The sequence below is a fragment of the Microcebus murinus genome, chromosome 10 (assembly GCF_040939455.1).
Source record: "Microcebus murinus isolate Inina chromosome 10, M.murinus_Inina_mat1.0, whole genome shotgun sequence".
NCBI classification, from domain to species: Eukaryota; Metazoa; Chordata; class Mammalia; order Primates; family Cheirogaleidae; genus Microcebus; species Microcebus murinus.
In genome coordinates this window covers 11,325,146-11,345,617 of record NC_134113.1, presented here as the reverse complement: position 1 = coordinate 11,345,617, position 20,472 = coordinate 11,325,146, and the positions used below count along the sequence as shown (strand labels likewise).

Genomic DNA, 20,472 nt, shown 5'->3' with positions numbered 1-20,472 from the left:
TTTGAAGAAGAAAAAAAAATAAATAAAAAAGATTCTCCTCACAAACATTTATTAAACACGTACTGTGTGCCAGATACTGCCACCAGCACAGGGTACTGGCGTAGGTGCCGAGGGACTGTTCTTTGAAGGACAAATGTGAGAAGAGAATTAAGGAAAAACTGATAGATTAGGACCAGTCCATCTTTTGAAACCCAAACCTCCACCATCCCAAATTTTGGCCTAACAACGTATGCTGTTAATTACAAATAACAAATATAAATAAAGATTACAGCCTAGCATGGTCTTACTAGTTGGTTTGTTTGGAGGGATCTATTTTTAAGTTTGTATCTTTATAACCTGACAGTCTCACTGGGCTGTTAAGAAAGTCATGATTACCACGACGGTCAGATAAGCAAGCTTTGTCATAGGCTTTACGTACGTGCGTGGAGTGTCCAGAACACCCCTCAGGGCGGGCCACATTGTACCTCCCTCTCTGATGGGCAAACCCAGGCTAAGAGAGTTTATGTCATTTGTCCGAAGGGCAGGTGGCCAGGCTTGAAGGGCAGGTGGCCAGGCTTGCAGGCCAGGCCCAAAGTCTATATTTTTCACTCAACTAATTTCTGTCTCTCTATTTCTGAAGTTCTAAAATTATATATGTAGAGAGAAATGCTTTGACCTTGTGGTAATACATTTTCTGTAAGGTCAGAAATAAATAAGTAAAAATTAATCTGACAATTTCCAAGCAGGCTGAAAAATACCACTCTGCGCTCCCCTTGGATTTGACTTCCATAATTGTGCCACTCATTGACAGCTGATCGGTTTAAATAATTCATACCCTTTCGTGAGGCCTATTGCTTCAAATCGGCATTTGCTTGATGAGGGCTGTGACTGACGGGTGATTACGGGCTGAAATGTTCCGCGGCGCAAACAGAGAGAGGCTCGAAACTGTGACCTCCCCCAGCGTCTTAAGGCCAACCTGTGTGTTAGGATCTTGTCCTTTCGTAAAGCACTGAATCCTGAACAAACAACTTGTTGGATGCTCTGAACATCCGTGCACTCCCAGCCTTCCTGCTGACCAGACAGAGAGAGGTGACTGTGTTTCCCCGCACACCCACGGCGCCTGCAATCCAGGTCTCAGCCTGGTCTGAAGCTGTGCACCCCAAGAGTCTGTAGGGAGCCCCTGCCTCCTCCCTCCCTGTGACGGAGATTCCATCACCTTCTCAGGCCTCCTGGGGACCCAGATCTTCTGCCGTCAAAGGGAGACTTCAGTTTCTCCCAGCCCCTTGCCCAGGAAAGAAACTTCCGCCGGTGGGCAAAGTGGCCAGCCTTTTTGAAGAGAAGAGAGAAGAGGCCTATTCCCAGGGATAGACGTTAGGGCTGGGGACAGAGGACAGAAGGGGATAAGACGGTGGTGACTTCAGCAAGAGGCATTAAGAGGGGAGATAAGAAGAAGCGAAGGGAAGAAACAGATCACATTCTCAGACAGGGAGAAAACATTCTCTCGGACCGAGGGCAAGAGCGAGAAGGTGGACACAGACCTTGGTGTGCTTGGGTTGCCGCAGCTACACAGTTGGGGAAGCCAGGAGAGGCTGGGGGGCTGGGAGGGGGGCTGCTTTTTGAATAGAGGTGGGAGGGAAGGCCCGGACTGGGAGGAGACTGAGAGACCACAGGTGCTGAGGTTTCTCGCCCAGGCTGGCTTCAGTGGGCATCTGCAGAGAGCAGCCCCTCTGAGTGGCTGGGTCTTAGGATGTCACAGTCCCCAGCTTGTTGGGGTGACCTTGAGCCTGGGAGCACTTTCAGTTCTCTCTGGTTCTTGGTTTGCACGGTAAGCCGTCCTCCTCCAGGCTCCCTGCAAACCGGTTCTTCCCAGGCATCACTTCATTGTATGTCATGGGAGTCCCTTTTACGTGCAAGTCACAGCAATGCCACATCTGGACCTACTGTATACCAGCCCGAGCTTTAGCTAGACGCCAGCTGATTTGTGCACACCAAAGTCTGAGAAGCAAACTTGAGGACTGGAAGCTTCCTGGGCTAAGGACGGCATCCACCTTTTGTCCCTGGGCACAGAGCTGCACCCATAGTGGGACCTTCGTAGACAAGTGTTGAAGGAGGGAACGGACAATCTCCGAGCATGCAGAGGCAACAGGGCAGGGAAGGGGTCAGGGAAAGGAGAGAAAGCGATTGATCAGTTCAAGCAGCAGCAAGGATTAGAAGAAGGTGGAAAAAACTGCAAATCAAGTTCTCCGAACCCTAATAATGTCAGAACCATCCGTAAAACTTTTATGTGGATGGTAGCTGCCTATGAAAAAAACATCTTGAAGAACACACACTGGTCTCTTTTATGAATTCTAAAATGCTGTGGAAGTGGTGTCTTGGTGGAGGCCCGTTCCAGCCGACGGCACCGTAGCAGGAGAGGCAGGCGGGGAGGGGCCACGAGGAGGCTGTGTGTGCCGGAGAGAGCGAGCGAGGCCAGCGCCCTTCCCACACCCCCTGTTGCTGAGCGAGCCAGAGGGAGGTGACCACAGGCCAGGGAGAGGGGCTTCGGCCACTTTATTCAGAGGTTCCAACCTCCATACGAGGCCCTGTGTGAGGGCAGAGCGCTTTACAGCTTATGGAGCACTTTACAGTTTATGAAGCACGAGTTTTCACATGTTTTCATCTCTACTTGTCACTTCCAGGAAGTGAAAGCACCCAGGCTGGAGGGGAGGCGGCAGTGTGCGCTGGGAGCGGGGAAGTACCTGCCGCGGGCGGGGGGAAAGGGCGCCGTGGTACGGGGCCCTGCACGGATCTCTCGTGACTGCACGTGGTCGCTGGCGGGCCATGGCAGCCATCCTGCTTCGTGGTCAAGGAAGACGCAGGCCTGGCGGTGCCCGTGCTTGGCCAAGTCAGCCCTGGCCACTGAAGATGGTGCCTGGCTGGCGCTCCCCCTGCCCCCGCGGTGATAGCTGCAGGCTGACGTCTGTCCTGGCTGATGGCACCACCGGGTGGGCTCAGACCCAGGCTGCCACCTTGGCTCTGCCACCTCTGAGCAGGGGCTGGGGGTGACCACGGGCAAGCTATGTGACCTCTCCCAGCTCCCACCTCCTCAGCACAAACTAGGGATATACTTACTCCCTTCTCATTGAATTTTTAAACCACACCCATGGTAGGGACTCTTTTTTATCTCCATTTTACAGATGAGGAAACTGAGGCCTAATGCAGACCACTGAAGGGTGGATTCAACACAGGCAGTTCGAGTCCCAGGACCACGTCCTTCCCCACTGTGCTGTGCTGCAGGGGAGAGGAAGGTAGGGGCACACGGTGGGCATGTGGGCCAGACTTAAATCCCAGCTTTCCGCTCATCGGTTGTGTGTCCTTAAGTAAGCAACTTAATCTCTCTGGGCCTCAGTTTCTTCATCTGTAAAACAAGTTTGATTATAATACCTGCCTCAAAGGGTTGTCATGAGGATTAAAATGAGGTAGTACACGTAAGACATTTAGAACAGTGCCTGGCATATAGTGAGCGCTCAGTAAATTCTGCCTCTTACTGCGCATGGGGTTGGCGGGAGGATTAAATAAGGTAATTTATGAGGTGGGTGATCCATCCAGAAAATGAGCCCTACCCCTCTTCGCCTTCCTGGACACAACAGGTAAGCTCTGATCGGGTTCTAAAGCCAAGCGGGCGTCAACTCCACTCTATGACACTCACAGTCCTCCTCGTGTACTGACTCTTCTCAAAGGTACTTCCGCGATGGCAAGTCTCATCGTAGGGATGACAGCCCTGGGAATTGTGTCCTGTCACACAACTGCTCGCTGGGCTGGGCCACAGCAAATTTCCGGTTTAGCCCTGTCTGGTGAAGGCAGGAGGGCCCAGCCCCCCACCGTGCCTCTCTCCTGCCTCCAGCCTTGTAGCACCCTGCCCTCACCCCTTTCACTTTCTGAAGGGAGATACTTGAGAAAGGGAAAGGAGGAAGAAAGAGCCTGCTTTTCCTGGTCTACTCTACACAACAGTGACTGTCACCGACAGCAAGTGCTGGCTGCAGCCGCTGGCCACCCTGCTCCGCCATGAGTGCGCTCTCTGCACCGTCCAACCCGACAGCAAGTGCTGGCTGCAGCCGCTGGCCACAGTGAGTACGCTCTCTGCACCGTCCGACCGAGCCCTCACCAAGAGCCTGTCTGCCCTGCTGAGTTCGCAGGAGGCACCGAGTGGGGAAGCAGGTTTGTTTCCATGGGGCTGGTGAGGGGTGCTCGCCATCACACCTGGCCCGTGCGACACCAGAGCCCTCTGTGCGGTCCCACCCCAACAGCAGGGTGTTTGCCCAACACGAGTTCTCGCAGACACTTTTGATCTTGCCCTCCCCGTAGCTGTGACCACACACTAGCAGTTTGCACTTTGACCTTTCTTTAATTACTTCTGTCCTGGGAGTCCCTCCCAACCTGAATCTCGTTGGCAGCAGCAGATCCTTCCCTGGTTGGGACCACGGCCCCCTCTCTGGGACAGTAGTACCTGCCGCTGTGACTAGTGCACGTGACTCCATCACCGCAAACCCAGGACACGGCAAGCGTACATCCCACTTCGGGAGCGCATTTTGCAAGTGACGAATGTGAGGCTCAGAGGGGCTGAGCAACTGGCTTAAGGTCACCAGCTGACTCCCGTTTCAACTCCATTCTCACAGCCGCCCTGGGAGGCACGGGCCTCGGAGCATCGAGCCTCCACTCCCCTCCCCATGGGGCTGCGATGAGGCTGGACTTGCTACTGCACTGCGAGGTACTGTCTGCTGCCTCTATTTCCCAGAGGAGGAAAAGGAGGCCCAGAGAGGTTAAGAGCCGTGGCCAAGGTCACAATGCTCAGATGTGGAAGACGCAGCCCGTAGCCCAGATTCTCTGCCTTCCCATCCGGCGCTGTTCCCTCTACCCCACTGCCTGGGAACATCTGCTGGATCAACCTCCGCGAATGGCCTGGAAAAATGGCAGGGACCTAATTTCCCCGGGCTGCCTGATGGAGCTTGTCTCTCTTTCTATTCCTTCTAATATGAAGTGTGTGTGTGTTTTAAAAATCTTTTGTCAGCAGCAAATTCATCTGAAATTGCAGCAAGAATAATACTTCAGTGTCCTCTTTCCTCTCTCTGGTTCTAACAATCTTACAATATCAAACAGCCTCTGCTTCAGAGGAAAAATAATAATGAATGACTTAAAAATAACTCCGCTGAAGAAAATGAAGGTTTGATTTGAATTGCAGAGGGAATGACTCCCTTTTAGGTCTCCCACTCTTCATTTCCTGGAGAAGGCTTTCAGGATCTGCGAGATCCTTCTGCATTCAAACATTCTAAGAGTCGAGAAAAACCAGAGCCCAACTATTTGATCTAAAAGTATATTTATCAGGTATCTATCCCCGTAATTCCAAAATACCGCCGAATACCACCTGCAGAATAGAAAGCATTGATGTTTAGGTCTCTCTTCTTCTCTAAGGAGCCTTAAGCATCCTCTGGCCCATGGAAGATGACATAGTTTCCCCACCACTGTACCGTCCAGGTGTGCGTTTCCCTCTGGGGTGGGTGAGACGGACCCACACGCTGCAGGAGCTACTACAAGCTCATCTCATTAACCACTGTGATTCACGTCAACGGAAAGGCATTCCTAGAAGAAGCCGAAATGCAGATTTAACCCACATGGCCTTATCTGATCAGTTTCATTATAACTCCATACGTAGGTCCCAGGAGGAGGACGGCAGGTCATGAGTGTGCGCTTTGACAGAAACCCTACTTAACCCATGTGCACGTAAACGAGGCCTGAAATTACCAGGAAATATACACTGGCATGTTTTGACCCTGTGGTGCTGTTCAGTTCTAATAAAGTTCTGTGGGTTTAATATGTTTCTCTGTAGAGTGTCACAGCAGACAGGGTTGTGAATTGCACACTCCACTTCTGCTTTGAGAATAGTTCTATTCAACCAAGTAGCCAATAGGAGTTCAGCTGATTAATAAAAGTTACATTCCTTTGAAGTATAATTTTGAGTATTGTGGTTTGACTGCCTCATGATTGCAAGGATTTGAACAAAGCCAGTTTGGAAGCTGCTAAAATGAATGCATTACTCAGCTTTTATTTGCAAAATGTATTTTGAGGCCCCCGAGTCATGCAATGATGCCGATGGTTGGAAAGAAGGGAGAGTTGGTATTGAATCTGTTGATATGCTGAAACCCAAGGTGTGGGCAGCTGTTTGCCGCCTCACCTCCTAGGTAAAATGAGGCCACATGAAGTGATAGGATTGCTGCCTCCTCAAATGCCAATTTGGGTTAGCTTGCAAACTGCTGAAGAATGAATTATACCTGTCCTGGCTGAGATTTATGTCACACAACTCGGGGTAGGAGGAGGAAAGTCACGTTAAGTCTAACGCTACTAGGGGAGACAGCAAGTCAATGGGACTTGGAGGAAATGGCCAGAACCTAGTTGCTCAATTTTTAACCCCTGTGTGGATCACAGCTGTCTCCTCGTCCCCCTGCCCTGCGATCTGAGAGCATCAGCCCACTCTCCACATTACCTTCTACTACCCTCTTTCCACACACACGCACATTTGACCCAATTCCCCCTTCTATTCAAAGACTCGACCCAATTCTCAAGCCTTCTCCCCCACAGTTCTGACCCAATTCTCTCATCATTTCCACAAAGACGTGACCCAATTTGCCTCCATCCTTCCCCCTGCACATGCGATGACATTCCCCCTACAGCTCCACACTACAGATACGACCTCATTTCCACCTCCATGCTAGTCATTCACACCTGTTCCCCCTCTGTTTCCCTATAGTGGACCGGAGCCAGACCGGTTACCTCCTCTTCCCGCCGCCGCCGCCGCGACACCACCCACTTCCCTGCAAACACTGGAGACGCAGCCTCACTCCTGCGCCGCAACCTCTTCCCTGCCCAGGTGCGCTCCCCGGGATTCGACCCGATTCTCCCACTTCTCAAGCCCTGCTCGGATCATCGATCTCACCGCACCCCCTCTTCCCAAGGACACACGGTTTGAGTCATTGTGGGAATGTCAAGCCCTCTGACACAGCCAACACTCCCAATTAAAGTTTGCAGCACAACCCAGAGCAGGCAATTACTGTGGCACCTGGCATGGCCAGAGGAACCTGCACAGCTGGCCACGACTTGATCTGATCTTTAGTTATTAGGCTATTTTTAAAGAAATCATTTTGTTGATATCCTATTTGTCAGCATTTTGGATTTTCTTTTTTAAAAGAAGGATGTGTGATGTGTGTGGGCGAAGTCTGGTAGACTGATAGGGGCTAAAGGCCTTTATGTGAAAATGCGGACAAGAGCAAATGCACCTGCCACCGAACACCCCCCTCGCTACGTCAGGGCTCCTTAAGGGGTTATAGGAGGTGGCTCTCTGTGGCCTTTTCATTCTTGGCTGCTACCTAATTAAAACATAAATATGTTTCAATTATCACAAATGATTTTTATTTATCCACTAGGAAGCAGACTATAATCCTTTATGCATCTTATGAAAGCTACTAAATAATTATTGGGTGACAAAGGCACTAAGTACTACCAATTTTGGGGGACTGATTTGACCTTGGGGTGGGGGCGACTGGTTGAGGGAAGTCTGAGGAGGGCTTCTGTCACCTTAGTTTCCATAACTGTCCTTTCCTCCCTAGATCACTGTCCACTTACGTGGCATGGAGACAAAGCCCACTCCAGCCGTCCCTTTTTCTTTGAACTTAGCTGAGTTGGGGTGACACTCAGGGTGGAACTCAGATTAGAAATAGTTGTTTGTTTTGAAAAATCCAGAGTTTTTCTCTTAAAATGAAGTAATGCAAGTTAAAGGTCTTCCATACTATTAAGAATCATTTTAGATGGTAGTTATCATTAGGGTAACAATGACTGTGATCATCATAATTACCATCTTCATCACCACCACCTGCATCACCATTGCCTTCATCACCATCTTTAATTATCACTACCATCACGTGACCACAGTCACAATCACCACCACCTTTATCACCACCACCAGCACATCTGAACCACTCTGATCCTGACCTTCACCTCTCAAGTTCATTTCTTCTCCTGTCAACTTTTTTTTTTGAGACAGGGTCTCAGTCTGTTGCCCAGGCTACAGTGCAGTGGTGTCACTATAGCTCACAGCAACCTCAGACTCCTGGGCTCAAGCGATCCTCCTGCCTCAGCCTCCCGAGTAGCTGGGACTACAGGCGTGTGCCATCATGCCCGGCTAATTTTTTCTATTTTTAGTAGAGACGGGGTCTCACTCTTGCTCAGGCTGGTCTCGAACTCCTGACCTCAAGCAATCCTCCCAGAGTGCTGGGATTACAGGCATGAGCCACTGCACTCGGCCCTGTCAACTTCTTTCTTTATAAATTTATTCTTTCAAAAGAATAGGATTGGAAAATAGAAAAATTATTCCCTATTTTTTTATTATTTTAAGAATTGTATCTGTTTTCTTCATGAATAAGTTAGACGCTAAAGATCTATCTATCACTTTTTTTCGATTTTTGGTTACATTTCAGTGGCTCTTCTATTTTTTAGTTTTTCTTCATCCTCCACCTCTCTCTCAGGTGGTTTAGGTCTCAGGCCCTAAAAGACAACTGATGTGTCACCGTAGAATCCAGAGGACACCTCCAGGTGCCCTAGCAGAGAAACCAGACCTTCCCTACTTGGAAACAGCTGGGAAAAGAGCAACTGCATCATTTAATCTCTTTGTGGCAAAAGCAGTACATCTCTTTACTCAGAGTCAAAAGTTTTTAAAAAGGAAGAAAGCAGCAAATCTGAATCTTTGGTCAGCACCTGGCGCTTTGGCACAATGATCTGCACACCGTTGACATCAGTAAACGTTTGCGGATTTACACTTAAGTGTCAGCTTTTGGGCAGGAAAGGAGTGAAATCCACGGTCCCCTGGACAGCCATCTTTATTGTAAATCTCTTTTTGGGTCACATCCCTAATCTCTCCCACTCCTGCCTTTTGTCTTTTTTCAAAATTTGTACCACTGATGCTGCAATTGTTTGGAATCTATTGGCTAGACTTAAATCCAACAGGGTTTAAATACCAACACCATCAGTGACTTTCGAAAAAATCATTTAATTTCTTTTGGCCTTAGTTCTCTCGTGTGTGCAGTGGGAATCACCTGCATACGGGCTCGTTGTGGGAACTGGATGAACTAAGTTCTCTACAGTAGATCCCGGGTACCTGTGCGTATACGGCAGGTGTGAGCACCGCACATGGGCCTTTCCTGTGGGAAATGACTCCCCCCTCTCTCTGCGGGGTCCACTTCTGGGGTAGCCAAAGGAAGCCGAGGCTGCATGCTCTTGGGGACCAACCCTCCCTGTACCATCAGCCCGTCTTTACCATGCTCAGCCATTAGGAGAATCTGATAATTGAATTAGAGAAGTGTAACGTGGACAGACCAGGAGGCAGAACTCCCGTGTGAGTTTCTGCCCTTGCACGCACTGCGGGGACGCTATGAGACGGCTCGTCTCCACAGATGGGGATGGTTCCCACCGCGTGGCTGAGGCTTGGGAAGGTGCAGGGCTGGAGTGAGAGAGTGGAGAGAGGGAGTCCTGAGCCCGACTGCCACCTCTGCCCCTGTTAGCTGCGTGACTCTGAGCAAACTGCTTGATCTCTCAGCTTCCTCCTCTGCAGAAGGGGGGTCCCGAAGCAGCTTGTATGGTGGTCGTGAGGACAAAACATAACCTTTGGCCTACGGAGGGTCCTCAGTAGACATTGTTTTCCTCCCCTTCCTTTCCTCTCCAGCCTCCCTTCTTTCTGAAGACGCCCTTTCCTTAGTATTTCCCCCTCCGCCCCAGGTTTCTGGATTCAGATTTCAGAAATGCCGGCTGCTCAAGGATGGGCTGTGCACAACCTCAGCTCTTAGCAGGACGGACACTAAAGAATCCAATCCGCGATAAATGTTTGCATAAATGAGATCGACAACAACGCAATTATTTGGGATCCTTATTAAATTGTGAAATCGAATGGAGCCGAAATAATAATAATAATTGCATCGAAAGTCAGCGGACAGTTACACCCTCTCATATGTCTGAAGATCCTGCCCTAGTTTATTATTGATGCTCTATCATGCAGCTATTAAAAAGCAGACGTCCGAGCTGACAATACTAATAATGGTGATGAATCTCTCCGGCACGGACGGCTCTCACTTTGTTTTAATTGGAGGGAAGCTATGGAAGTGTTTTCCCTCATTTTCAAAAAATCTTCTTTTTTTTCTCAGGCCATCTGTCTGGCTATTAAAATCCCATCAGCTTCATTGCGAGACCGCTTACTTCCCCCACGCCTGCCATCCCGAAGGGGGTCCTCACAGCCAACTGACTCAGGATCGCTCGGGTCCCTCCAAAGGGACAGCGCGGTTGCTCTCAACTCTTCCTTCGGGGCGGTCTGCCTTTCCGGGCCTGTCATTGCTGTGCAGACAAGAGGCTCTGCGGTTTATTTCCAGCCCCCACATTAATACCCAGAAATTAGTTTTTATCCTTAATAATGTGTTGATTCATTCAACTGTAAGAAATGACTATGTCTCTTCTCAGCGGTTCAGGGTCTAACAAGACAGTGTTGGATCTTCCGAATAAGCACTCCCGGGGCGAAGTCCACACTCAAGTTCAGCGCCTGCTTTATGGCGATGACGGCCCTCGAAGCCCACGGAGCTAAGGGGGCGAGTCGGGACTGAGGGTAGGGAGGAAACACCTGCGTCCGTCCTGACTTGACACCTGGGTTCCTGCCACCGACACTGTGTCTCTTAGGTTTGTGCGTCACGCCATTCCCCAGTCCTTTCGGTCATTATCGTCTTGCAAGACAGCCCTCACTGAGATGACAAAGCTGCCTTCCTCCCCGAGAGATCTAGTAGCTTCCCCAACAAGCCCCTCTCCCTGCGAGAGGTTAATCTGCGACTGGAAGATTCGAGGTGGCGAATGATCCCTCTCGCTCGGACGGACTCGGGTGGGGACATCTCCCGAAGACTCTCGGGGAGCCCTCGGGAAAACCCTCTCGCACCGACCAGCGTGTGGACCCGGGAGGCAGGGCCTCCCCTCCCGGGGCTGCTGTCCGCACCACCGCCCGTCTGGGTGCAAGAAGGGGTCAAATTTAACAAAGAGCCACGAGCTTCGATGCCTCGCAGCGGCTCTGGGGTCCAGGCGATCTCTGACCTCTGACCTCAGACCTCAGACTGGCCTCTGACCGCCTTCTCACTCTCTACGCCGCTGCCTCTTTTACCACCTAGAGGACAAATCTGATGCGTAATGGGGATGAAGGGCCACCAGTCCCGCCACGTCCCTCCGACCTGGCGGACGCTTTATGGGATGCTTTATGGTGGGCGCTGTGGCCCACCGAGGCCTCTGAGATGGGTTCGGGTGGCACAGGGACAGACACTTCAACAGATCCGAGCTGAATATTTTTACTGTGTGTTAGAAATATAACTAGTGCGTTGACTCAGTGATTTCTTGGATACTATTGCTTAGGATGAGGCTCAAATGGGATTAATTTAAAGATGAGTGTTTGGCTGATAGCAGCACGGGTGGTGTCCGGATATAGCAAAAATAGTGCACTTGGTACCCAGATGATGGAAGGGTGGGGAGTCCTGGTTTAAAACATCACCATCTTTTTGAGCTTCTACTGTGTGTGCAAGGCCTTTATATAGATTGTTTTAATTTGGATAGCATGCTGCTCGAGAAGCAGTGTTCCTGTTTTCTGCGGCAGACAGGAAACGGGGGTTCAGAGAGATCGAGCACCTGCCTGCGGTCACAGGGCCAGGCAGGATTCGAACCCAGGCCTGTCTGATGCCCAGACCGGGCTCCTTCTGCCAGCTCGTGCTGCCCCATCAATCCGGGAAGAAACTAGGGCAGGAAGTGGTTGGGTTCTAGGGAGAATCTGTTGGTTCCGGGCTGCTGCGGCGTGTGGTCCTGTTGTCGGAGGCCCTGGCCTGAGACTTTAGCCTGGGTCTCGGCCACAGGCCCTGCGGCTTCCTTGTGTCACTCTGTCCACAGCTATCCACCCCCGGCCTGGTGTCTCTCTGCGCTGTGTCTCGGTGGGCTTCCCCCGGCAGTGTTTCTGGGGGCAGCAGGGGGTGTCTCTCCTGCCTGGGGGAGCAGGCCCCTCCCTGTGGTCTGTCGCTGTTTCCCATCGCTGTGGCCAACTGTCACGGACCCTCTGGGCTCGAGCGTTCCATCTGCTCAGAGAGGGCCCGGCCGGCCAGGCCCGGCATGTTCCATCTCTGCGGGCAGCGGCCTCTGCCAGCCTCCGCGGGTGCCTCCCGCACCCGGCCCCCGCCGCCTCGCATCGCCCTCCATCCCGCCTCTGGCTCCTGTTCTCCCGTGGTCTGGAAAGCCACCGCCTTGGACATGGGGCGGGGCCGCCCCGCCCGGTCCGCCTCTGGCCACGCTCTTGTCGCCCTGAGGCCCACGGGGGCGCCCAAGGCCCACGTTCTCACACTGGAGGGGAGGCTCTTTGAAACAGACCTTCGGGCCAGGCTCTCTGTTCTCCTGTGAACTCCGTCCATCCGGGGAGGGAGTCGCTGTTTGGGGACCGAGGCTGGCAGAGCCGCCACTCTCTGAGCTGCTGCTTCCCTGGCGAGCCAAGCCGCAGACCGGTTTGCTCCTTCCTCCCTCCTCCTTGCCGTCCTCTCTCCCTTTCCTGCTGCTTCTTTCTTTCATTAAAAACTTTCGCCGAGAGCCTACTATGCGCCAGGCACCACCTTAGCTATTAAACTCCAGCGCATGGCCACCCCTTGCACTCCCCGAGTGCCGCTGTGTGCCAGGCGGAGGGCACAGAGGCAGGCCTGACGCCGTCCCTGTCTCCAGGCCCCACTCGCGGTTGAGGACAGAAAGCCTGGACAGCAGAGAGTAAGAAAGTGCACAGATCTTTGCGCACCTCTGACCTGGCGCAGGTGGCGAACGCCTGAGGGTGGCGCTCCTGGGCTTTCCAGCCCGAGGGGGACAGGTGAGCACTGCCATCCCTCTCCTGGCTTCTGTCACGCCTCATCCTGTCAGAACGGGCCACACCTCGGATGCCAAGACAACAGCAACAGTGCCCTGCCACAGCCTGCCCCAGGAATCTAGCCTCCTCTGCGGGGAGGTGTGCCTGTCACAGAGCAACCGGGAGAGGGGAACTCCGTTTCAGAGATGCGAGGTGGGAGGAAGGGGGCGAGGGGACTCAGGAGTGCCGCGGGCAGGGCCTCCCCACGCTGGGGGCTTCATCTGCCCTGGGAGGGGCAGCAGCTGAGTGGGTGGCCGAGAGGGACGCTGGGCGAGCTGTGATGGCCAGGTCCCTTGGGTCCCGCGGCACTGCTGAGCAGCTACCACGTGCCAGTCACCATGCTAGGGGCTGGAGGCCCGTGCTACTCGCTGCCGGGGACTGGGACACATGGGACCCCACACAGCCGCTTGCTGGCTCCATGACAGGGACAATCCCCTTCCCTCTCTGGGCCTCATGTTCTTCCATGACAACATGACGGTTTGGACCAGATGAGCCCTGTGACATCTCCGCTAGTCGCCTTCTCTTTTTCCTTTTCCTGTAGGACAGAACCTCTTCTTTTTCCCCAGGCATGTGGTCACCTGGAATAAAGGCTATCTTTTCCAGACTTCCTTATAGCTAATGTATGGTCATGTAACACATTTCTGACCATGAGACTAAAGCAAAATTATTGTGAGATATTTTCCAGGAAATCTCCTTAGGAGCCAGGTGAAGGTTCCTTTTGTCCTGTCTTTTTGTGCCGTCCTTCACCATGCTATGTGGAATGTGAAGGCAGTGGCTGGAGCTCTGGCGGCCCTGCTGGACTGTGAGGTTGAAGGGCACCCTGGAGGGACGGTGGAGCAGGGAGCTGGCAGGAGCCTGCGTTGCTAACCAGTTTGTGGAGCCTCCAGACCAGCCTTGTATTTCATGCCTCCAGATTCATTTACTTGAAAAAGAATAAGCTTTTTGTCTTATTGAAGCCACTGTTAAGTTTATTTTTTTGTTATTTGCAGTCAGATCTAATCCTTTCTGAGACAAACTCTAAAATCCCTTCCAGGTGTTCCATTCTGAAGTTGTGACATTAGGAGAGTTCTTTAGGCACACACTCCCCGAGGTAGGCAGAATAATGACCTCCCATAAGGTGTCCAGGTCCCAGTTCCTGTACCCTGTGACTGTGGTACACTGTCTGGCAAAGGGGATTAAGGCTGCAGGTGGAATTAAGCCTGCTAATCAGCTGACCCTGAGACAGGGAGATTATCCTGGATTCTGTGGGTGGGCCCAAGTCATCACAGGTGCTCAGGTGTGGAGGAGGGGGCAGGAGAGCTTGACAAGGACTCTGTCCAACGTTGCTGGCTTTGAAGATGAAGGGAGTGACCACAGGCCAAGGAATGTGGCAGCCTGTATCAGCTAGGACAGGCAAGCAGGTTCTCCCAGGAGCCTCCAGAAGGAACCAGCCCTGCTGACACCTTAGCCCAGAGAGACCTATTCCAGACTTCTGACCTCCAGAACAGAACTGTCAGATAATAGGTGAGTACTGTTTTAAGCCACTACATTTGTGGCAATTTGTCACAGCAGCCGTAGGAAACAATACACTCCCTCTGTTTCCTCCTGGGTAAAATGAGAATCGTAACACCCACATTATAGCACCGTGGAAGGTGACAAGCATCAGGTCCTTAGGACAGGGCCCAGCACACAGAGGATGCTCAAACCCTAGCTCTCAGGGAAAATCAGCCCTTCTTCTCATAGCCCTGGTCACCCTGTTTAACCATAAATTATAATATTGGCTGAAACAGACTTATAGGAAGTGCTGGGACTGAACTAATGGCTGTCCCAGACTCACGCACTCTGAAGTCGTTGGGCGCCTGGGAGGAAGGTCATTACCCTCACAGTAGAGAGGGGGAAGCAGGCCCAGCCCGCTGGCAACAGAGGTGGGATTTAGACCCACTTCCACCAGAACGGCCATGTTCCAAAGTGCGGCTTCTCCGAGGGTGGTCTGCACACCTGGGAGCAAGAAAGGCGGAGCCTCAGCCCCCGCCTGTACCCCGGGACCACACCCGCATTCCAACAAGATTCCGGGTGGTTTGCCTACAAGTTGGAGTTTGCCAGGGGCTGCTCTGGACCAAGTGCTCTGCTCTCTCCTTGACCGTGCCGTTTTGGGCCTCGGGTGATTTCACTTCCTTCATGTGCTTTTTGGCTTTACCCCCTCTGTTCTACTGGGCAAACTCCTGTTCACCCCGCAGAGCCCACTGCAGAGGGCACTGCCCTTAGGTCCCCTTTCTGACCTCCTCGTAGAGTTGCTCTCTTTTCTAGACTTCGCACGTGCCTGTATCAGTGCCCTGAGCTCACAGGTAATGGTCTTGCTACCTGCCTGTGTCTTGGTCTAGGACTTGATCTCCTTCGGAGCAGGGGCCGCCTCGTGGCACCCAACACACATTTACCAAGCACCTACCGTGTGCCAGGTGCCGATCTCAGCCCTGGGGCTGCGGCAGTAAATAAAGCAGGCCAAGGACCCTGGTGCTTATGCTCTGGGTGGAGAGAAATAACAGGCACTGTAGACAAAGTCAGAGAGCATCCGAAAGAACGAAGAAAATAAATTAGGCAAGAAAGACGGAGGACAGAGCCCCCCACCCCACCCTGCCCACCCCGCCGCCGACTAGTTTCCGTGGCCTGCGGACTCGTGCAGAGCCTGACTTCTGTTAAACATTCCAAAGTGATGGAATTGGATCACATCTGACCATTCTCGCAGATGAAACTACGTATCTTTAAGTTCAGATCCTTTCTGAGCATTTGCTGGGAAATCTTTCCTGCCCAGAAAAAATCCTACAATGTCCCTCTTCTCCACGAAGTCTTCCAAGATGAAAGTGAGGAGCGCAGACGCCCCGGGCCCGCGGTGAGCCTGCTCCCCTCTCTCTGCAGCCCGCCGCCAGCGGCCGGCACCTGGCATTTAGTTATTGAATACAGCACGCCACGTGGCTGGTCAGCACAACAGGGTGTGCTCCCCCAACTGGGGTCAAGGTCGGAAAATGTCAGCCTCTGAAAGGAAAGCTGGGAGGGTGGCCTAAAATGGGTGAGAGTCTCTCTCTTTAAAAGCAACAACTCACCCTAGGGATGCTCTTTAAAAGGGAGTAGATGAGGCTAGCCTTCTACCTGAATCTTATCAGCAAGCACCGCTCAGGGATGTGGGATATTTATGTGTTTATTTACAGATGCCTGGCTTCCGTCCCTCTGCTTCTGTGAGCTGCTCTGCCCTGTCTGCGCTGGTGTCTTTTTAGTTATGTTCCCAGCTGTCAAAAGACAAAGGCTCCGCCTGTAATTTGCCATAGGCCTAGAGGAGGATTTGCAAACTTAGATGCCTACAGAGGCCGGGCAAAGGCCACTAAAGGAGCGAAGCAGCCACGTGAGCCACGTAAGCCTCTCGGGAGCAGTGGGGACTTGGGGGAAGTACAGAGCACCTGCCACACTGAAGAGACATCTGCTGCCCAGCTCCTGCGGGTGGTTGCCAAGCAGGGATGGGACCCAGGGTTACCAAAATCTTCTGTTTTTTTTTCCAAGGGAAGCCAAAAATGTGCATTTTTATAAGAAAGTTCTCAATGTGTAGAATATTCAAGAGCCAAACACAAGCACTTGCAGATCACCCTTTGCAACTGCTAGTACAATAAATAGTAAACACACGACTAACAAGCACCTGGCATTCACCAAGTGCTTACTATGTGCTGGCACCTGGGTGAGCACCTTCTGCGGAGCTTCTTCCCCAAATTTAACAACCAACTCATGAGGAGACACAGTTATTTCCCCCGTTTTACACATGAGAAATGAACTTAGAAAGGTTAAATTCTGCATCCATGCTCACATGGCTGGCAAGCGATAGGGCCGGGATTCGAACCCAGGCTGGCGGGGGCCAGAGCTGACATGAACTTCAGGCCCGGCAGGAATAAATACATACTCTGATTATGACAGTGCCAGGAGAACTCTGCGATTAAATGTGCATTGCAATGTCAGAAGCAAAGCTTTGCACGAAATCCTGTATTCATTCCTTCTTTCATGCATCCAACAAACACTGATCAATTGCAGTCTAACCATCCCCCTGGGGGGTCTCTGTCCAGTCTCATCCCTTGTTACTAGTACCTCCCCTCCCCCACGCCCAGCCCTCCAGCAATGGCATTGACCTCACACGGTCCCCTAAACACCCTGTGCTCTCTCACACCTCTGTCTAGGATGGCACCCGGCACGTGGCAGCGATTAGTAAATCTCGTTGAAGAAACGGATGGCGGAACTCACGGTCCAGAGGTGGAGACAGCAATGGAAACAGGCCACGTGGCAGACAGCAGGTGCTGGGGCGGGGGTGTGCACGGCTGCCGTGGAGGGAAAGAGAGAGGGACCCCAACCCTGGTGGGAGCAAGGTGGGAGGCAGCGGAGACACCGGGGGAGTGACGACCTCTCTAAGTCCTGCAGACAAAGTAGGAAGGGGCTGGGAAAGGGCCGTCCAGGCACAGGCAGGGGAGAGGGAATCTCTGCAGTCACCTCCTCCATCTGCACACGCTGCAAGGGAGGGATGTCCTTGCACTTTGAGCACGCTTCTGTTTTCAAAGCAACGAGAAACTCTGTCCGCCCCTCTACCTTCCCCCCACTCTGCTACGGGTAAGGAGCATATCCCAATTCAAGCTTCAAAATGTCGAAGACTTCACTGTGCAAGGGGGTACACACACAGCAACTTCCACTCAGCATTGCCTGCAACTTCTCAAAGATATTTACTTATAGATTTGGAGGCCAAAGGAAAATTGTCAATACAATTAGTATAATAGAAGGCTGTACACAGGCTTTTGGGTTGGACAGACCTGGGTTGGAATCCCAGCTCTGCCACTTTCTGTGCAACCTTGTGCAAGTTACTTAACTTCTCTGAGCCTCTTTAGATGGAGATAATGGGTATCATGGCACATATCTTCGGAATTGTGAAAGTTAAATAAGAGAAAACCTCTGGAAAGCATCTAAAACAGTGCTTAGCAGAGAGCAAGCACTCTGTGAATGACTAGCTATTATAATTATTACTATCGTTATTAGTGTTGTGATGGCAGAATACTTGTTTTGCAAACAGCTATTTTGTTCTTTGCAAGAAATATGCTGGAGGAAAATTGGGGAGGAGAATTGTCAACTTCAGGGAAAATTCAGGAAGGATAAAGGATAAGACTTGTCCTTTCTGGGAGATAAAGACTGAGCTCCAGGTTGGGGGAAATGTGACAGTAGGGGGTGACCACCCTGCACGCAGCGTGCAAGGAGAGCAGAGCGAGGCGGGGGAGGGAGGATCCAGGGGTCAGCCCCGGCTGTCTCCAGTGGGTTTTGCCGAGTGCCAGCTCGGACAGGCTGCCACTGGGGGGTATAAGTCGCACAGTGGACGGTATGGCAGAGCAAGGGGCGGGCTCTCCGTGCAATGAGCTACAGCAGCCACACACCTGGGGTCGTGTCCCTAATCCTTGGCATTCTTGTGAGCAGCTGGAAGGCTACCCAAGGTCAAGGAAGTTCAGGGAAGACTGAACAAGACGGTCAATAAGGAAACAGGGCGGCGGCCCCCCCAGGCATAAACCCAGGGCTGCCAAGTCGGTACCTCTGGGCGGGGCGGTAACTCACAAGGATTTCCACGGGGAGGAAAGGCGAGCTGCCCAGCAGGCCGAGGCTTACCAGCTTCCTGAAGCTTTAAGGCAAAGCGGTGGCCCAGGAGGGCCCAGAGAGCCTGCAGGGCGCAAGGGAAACACCTGCCTGTTCTCAAGGGCTTGGAGAATAGGGGTCCAGCCAAGTCTAGGAGAAAAGACTGCCGGGAGTTTTTGCTTAAAAGCCAGTCTCCTTCCCCGCATGGGGAGCCCCTTGAGGCCGGCCCCGTCTCTGCTCATTCGCTCCACAGGCAGCTCCTGAGACCCTCAGGGGACGAGGCTGGGGACGACGGCGCTGCACAGGCAGACACGGCCCCTGCCGCCCTCACGGAGCTCACGGTCTGATAGGGGGGCCCAGGTCAGAAACACGCAAATGCTAAAAAAATAAAAAGTTAAAGAAGGCAGTAAAAGAGAGTAACGCGACTGGGTACCCCGTTAGACAGGGTGGCCAGGAAGACTGCTTGAGAAGCGACCTTGGACCAGACACCCGCTGTAATCGCCGTTTGTGACGCGGGCCGGGACGCAGTGTGTGCTCAGCAGTGCTCGTCACACCCGGAAGTGAGGCGAGAAGGTTCTGGATGTGCTGCTGCTGTACACCCCTCACGATCCCCCTTCCCCCTCACTCCCCATGTGCCACGACCAACTTAGCGCCAGTCACCGGTTACTGCAACGGCCTCCGCACTGTGCCTCCCACTGCTCGGGGACTGTCACCATCCCCCCCGTCCCATCCGTCCATTAGACCCTCAGCGGCCGGTGATCTGGAGGGTGGGACCCTCCCTGGCTTTTGCCCGCCCACCCCCCTTTTTATCATGCTGAAACACGCACTGCTCCGTGAGCCACTTCTGTCCCGTGGGGATCACGTGTCTACTCTGTCCCGGCCTCATCCTTTCCTGCCTTCCACCTTGCAGCCACACGGGACCATGGGTACTCCGTGGGCATCTGTGTTTCTGCACATGCCATTCCTCCTGCTGAAGTGCTCTTCCCTCCCTTAGCTCGCTCGCTCGCTCGTCCTTGGCGTCCTTCAGAACGTAGGCTCCCCTGGCATCCCGTCCTCCCCTGGCTCCGCGCTCCCAGGATCCTTTGCACTTGTGTTTCATGCTGTGCCGTCATCATCATCTGTTCACTGGTGTGTCTTCTCTACCAGACTGAGCTCCTCCAGGGTGGAGATGGAGCCTCTGGACTCCACCCTAGAGTCTCTCGAACATCCCTGGCAGGTGCTCAGGGAATAGTTGTTGAGCCAAGAGCAACGATCACCCTTTTCCTCATCAAGAAAGTTGCTGGTAGCACCACATTCCTCTGCTCTATGCTGATTCCTGAGTCACAGGACAGGCACGAGCTGCAAGCTGGAAAAATCCCTTCGGCTCTCTCAGCACCCTGCCTGCATTTCTCCCTGCCAGCAAGATAGCGCACCCTCTTCTTTTGATTCTAAGACACGTATTTTAAGTTTCAAGGTTTCTGAAATTAGAGTGCATTTTATAATTAATGTGGAACATCAAATTTGTCTCCCCCTCCCCTGAAGGTAATTTTTCGGTAGCTAGTTCATTTTTCAATTGGTGGGGTCTTAGAACCGAGAGGAGATGGAACTGGGAGGAGAAAGACTTTTATGCGCCCAGAAGAAAGGACCAGGGTGCTGGCCAGGCCGTAGTGGCTCCCCAACAGCCCCAGGGCAGGTGACATGCGTGCTGGGCATTGGGGAGCACGGTTAACATCTCTCTACTCTCCTTCCTATTTTATAAAAAGTCTAGTGGTTATAACTGAGCCTCATTCAAATTCCAGCTCAAATCCTCGATGATCCTAACTGATTGTAAAAGATGCCAGGAATCTCTCCGAATTTGTGGGAGGGTGATAAGGAGAGGCGATGCCAGGGGCTGTCTCAAAGGTCTAGCATGAAATGAAGCTGTTTTG

At 52.4% G+C, this 20,472-nt stretch overlaps 1 protein-coding gene across 1 annotated transcript in view; it reads right to left on the bottom strand.

Annotated features, from left to right (window-relative positions):
- The window catches only part of CACNG2 (calcium voltage-gated channel auxiliary subunit gamma 2), a 118,718-nt gene that overhangs the window by 89,011 nt on the left and 9,235 nt on the right, over window positions 1–20,472 (bottom strand). The gene's annotated exons all lie outside the window — the stretch shown is intronic.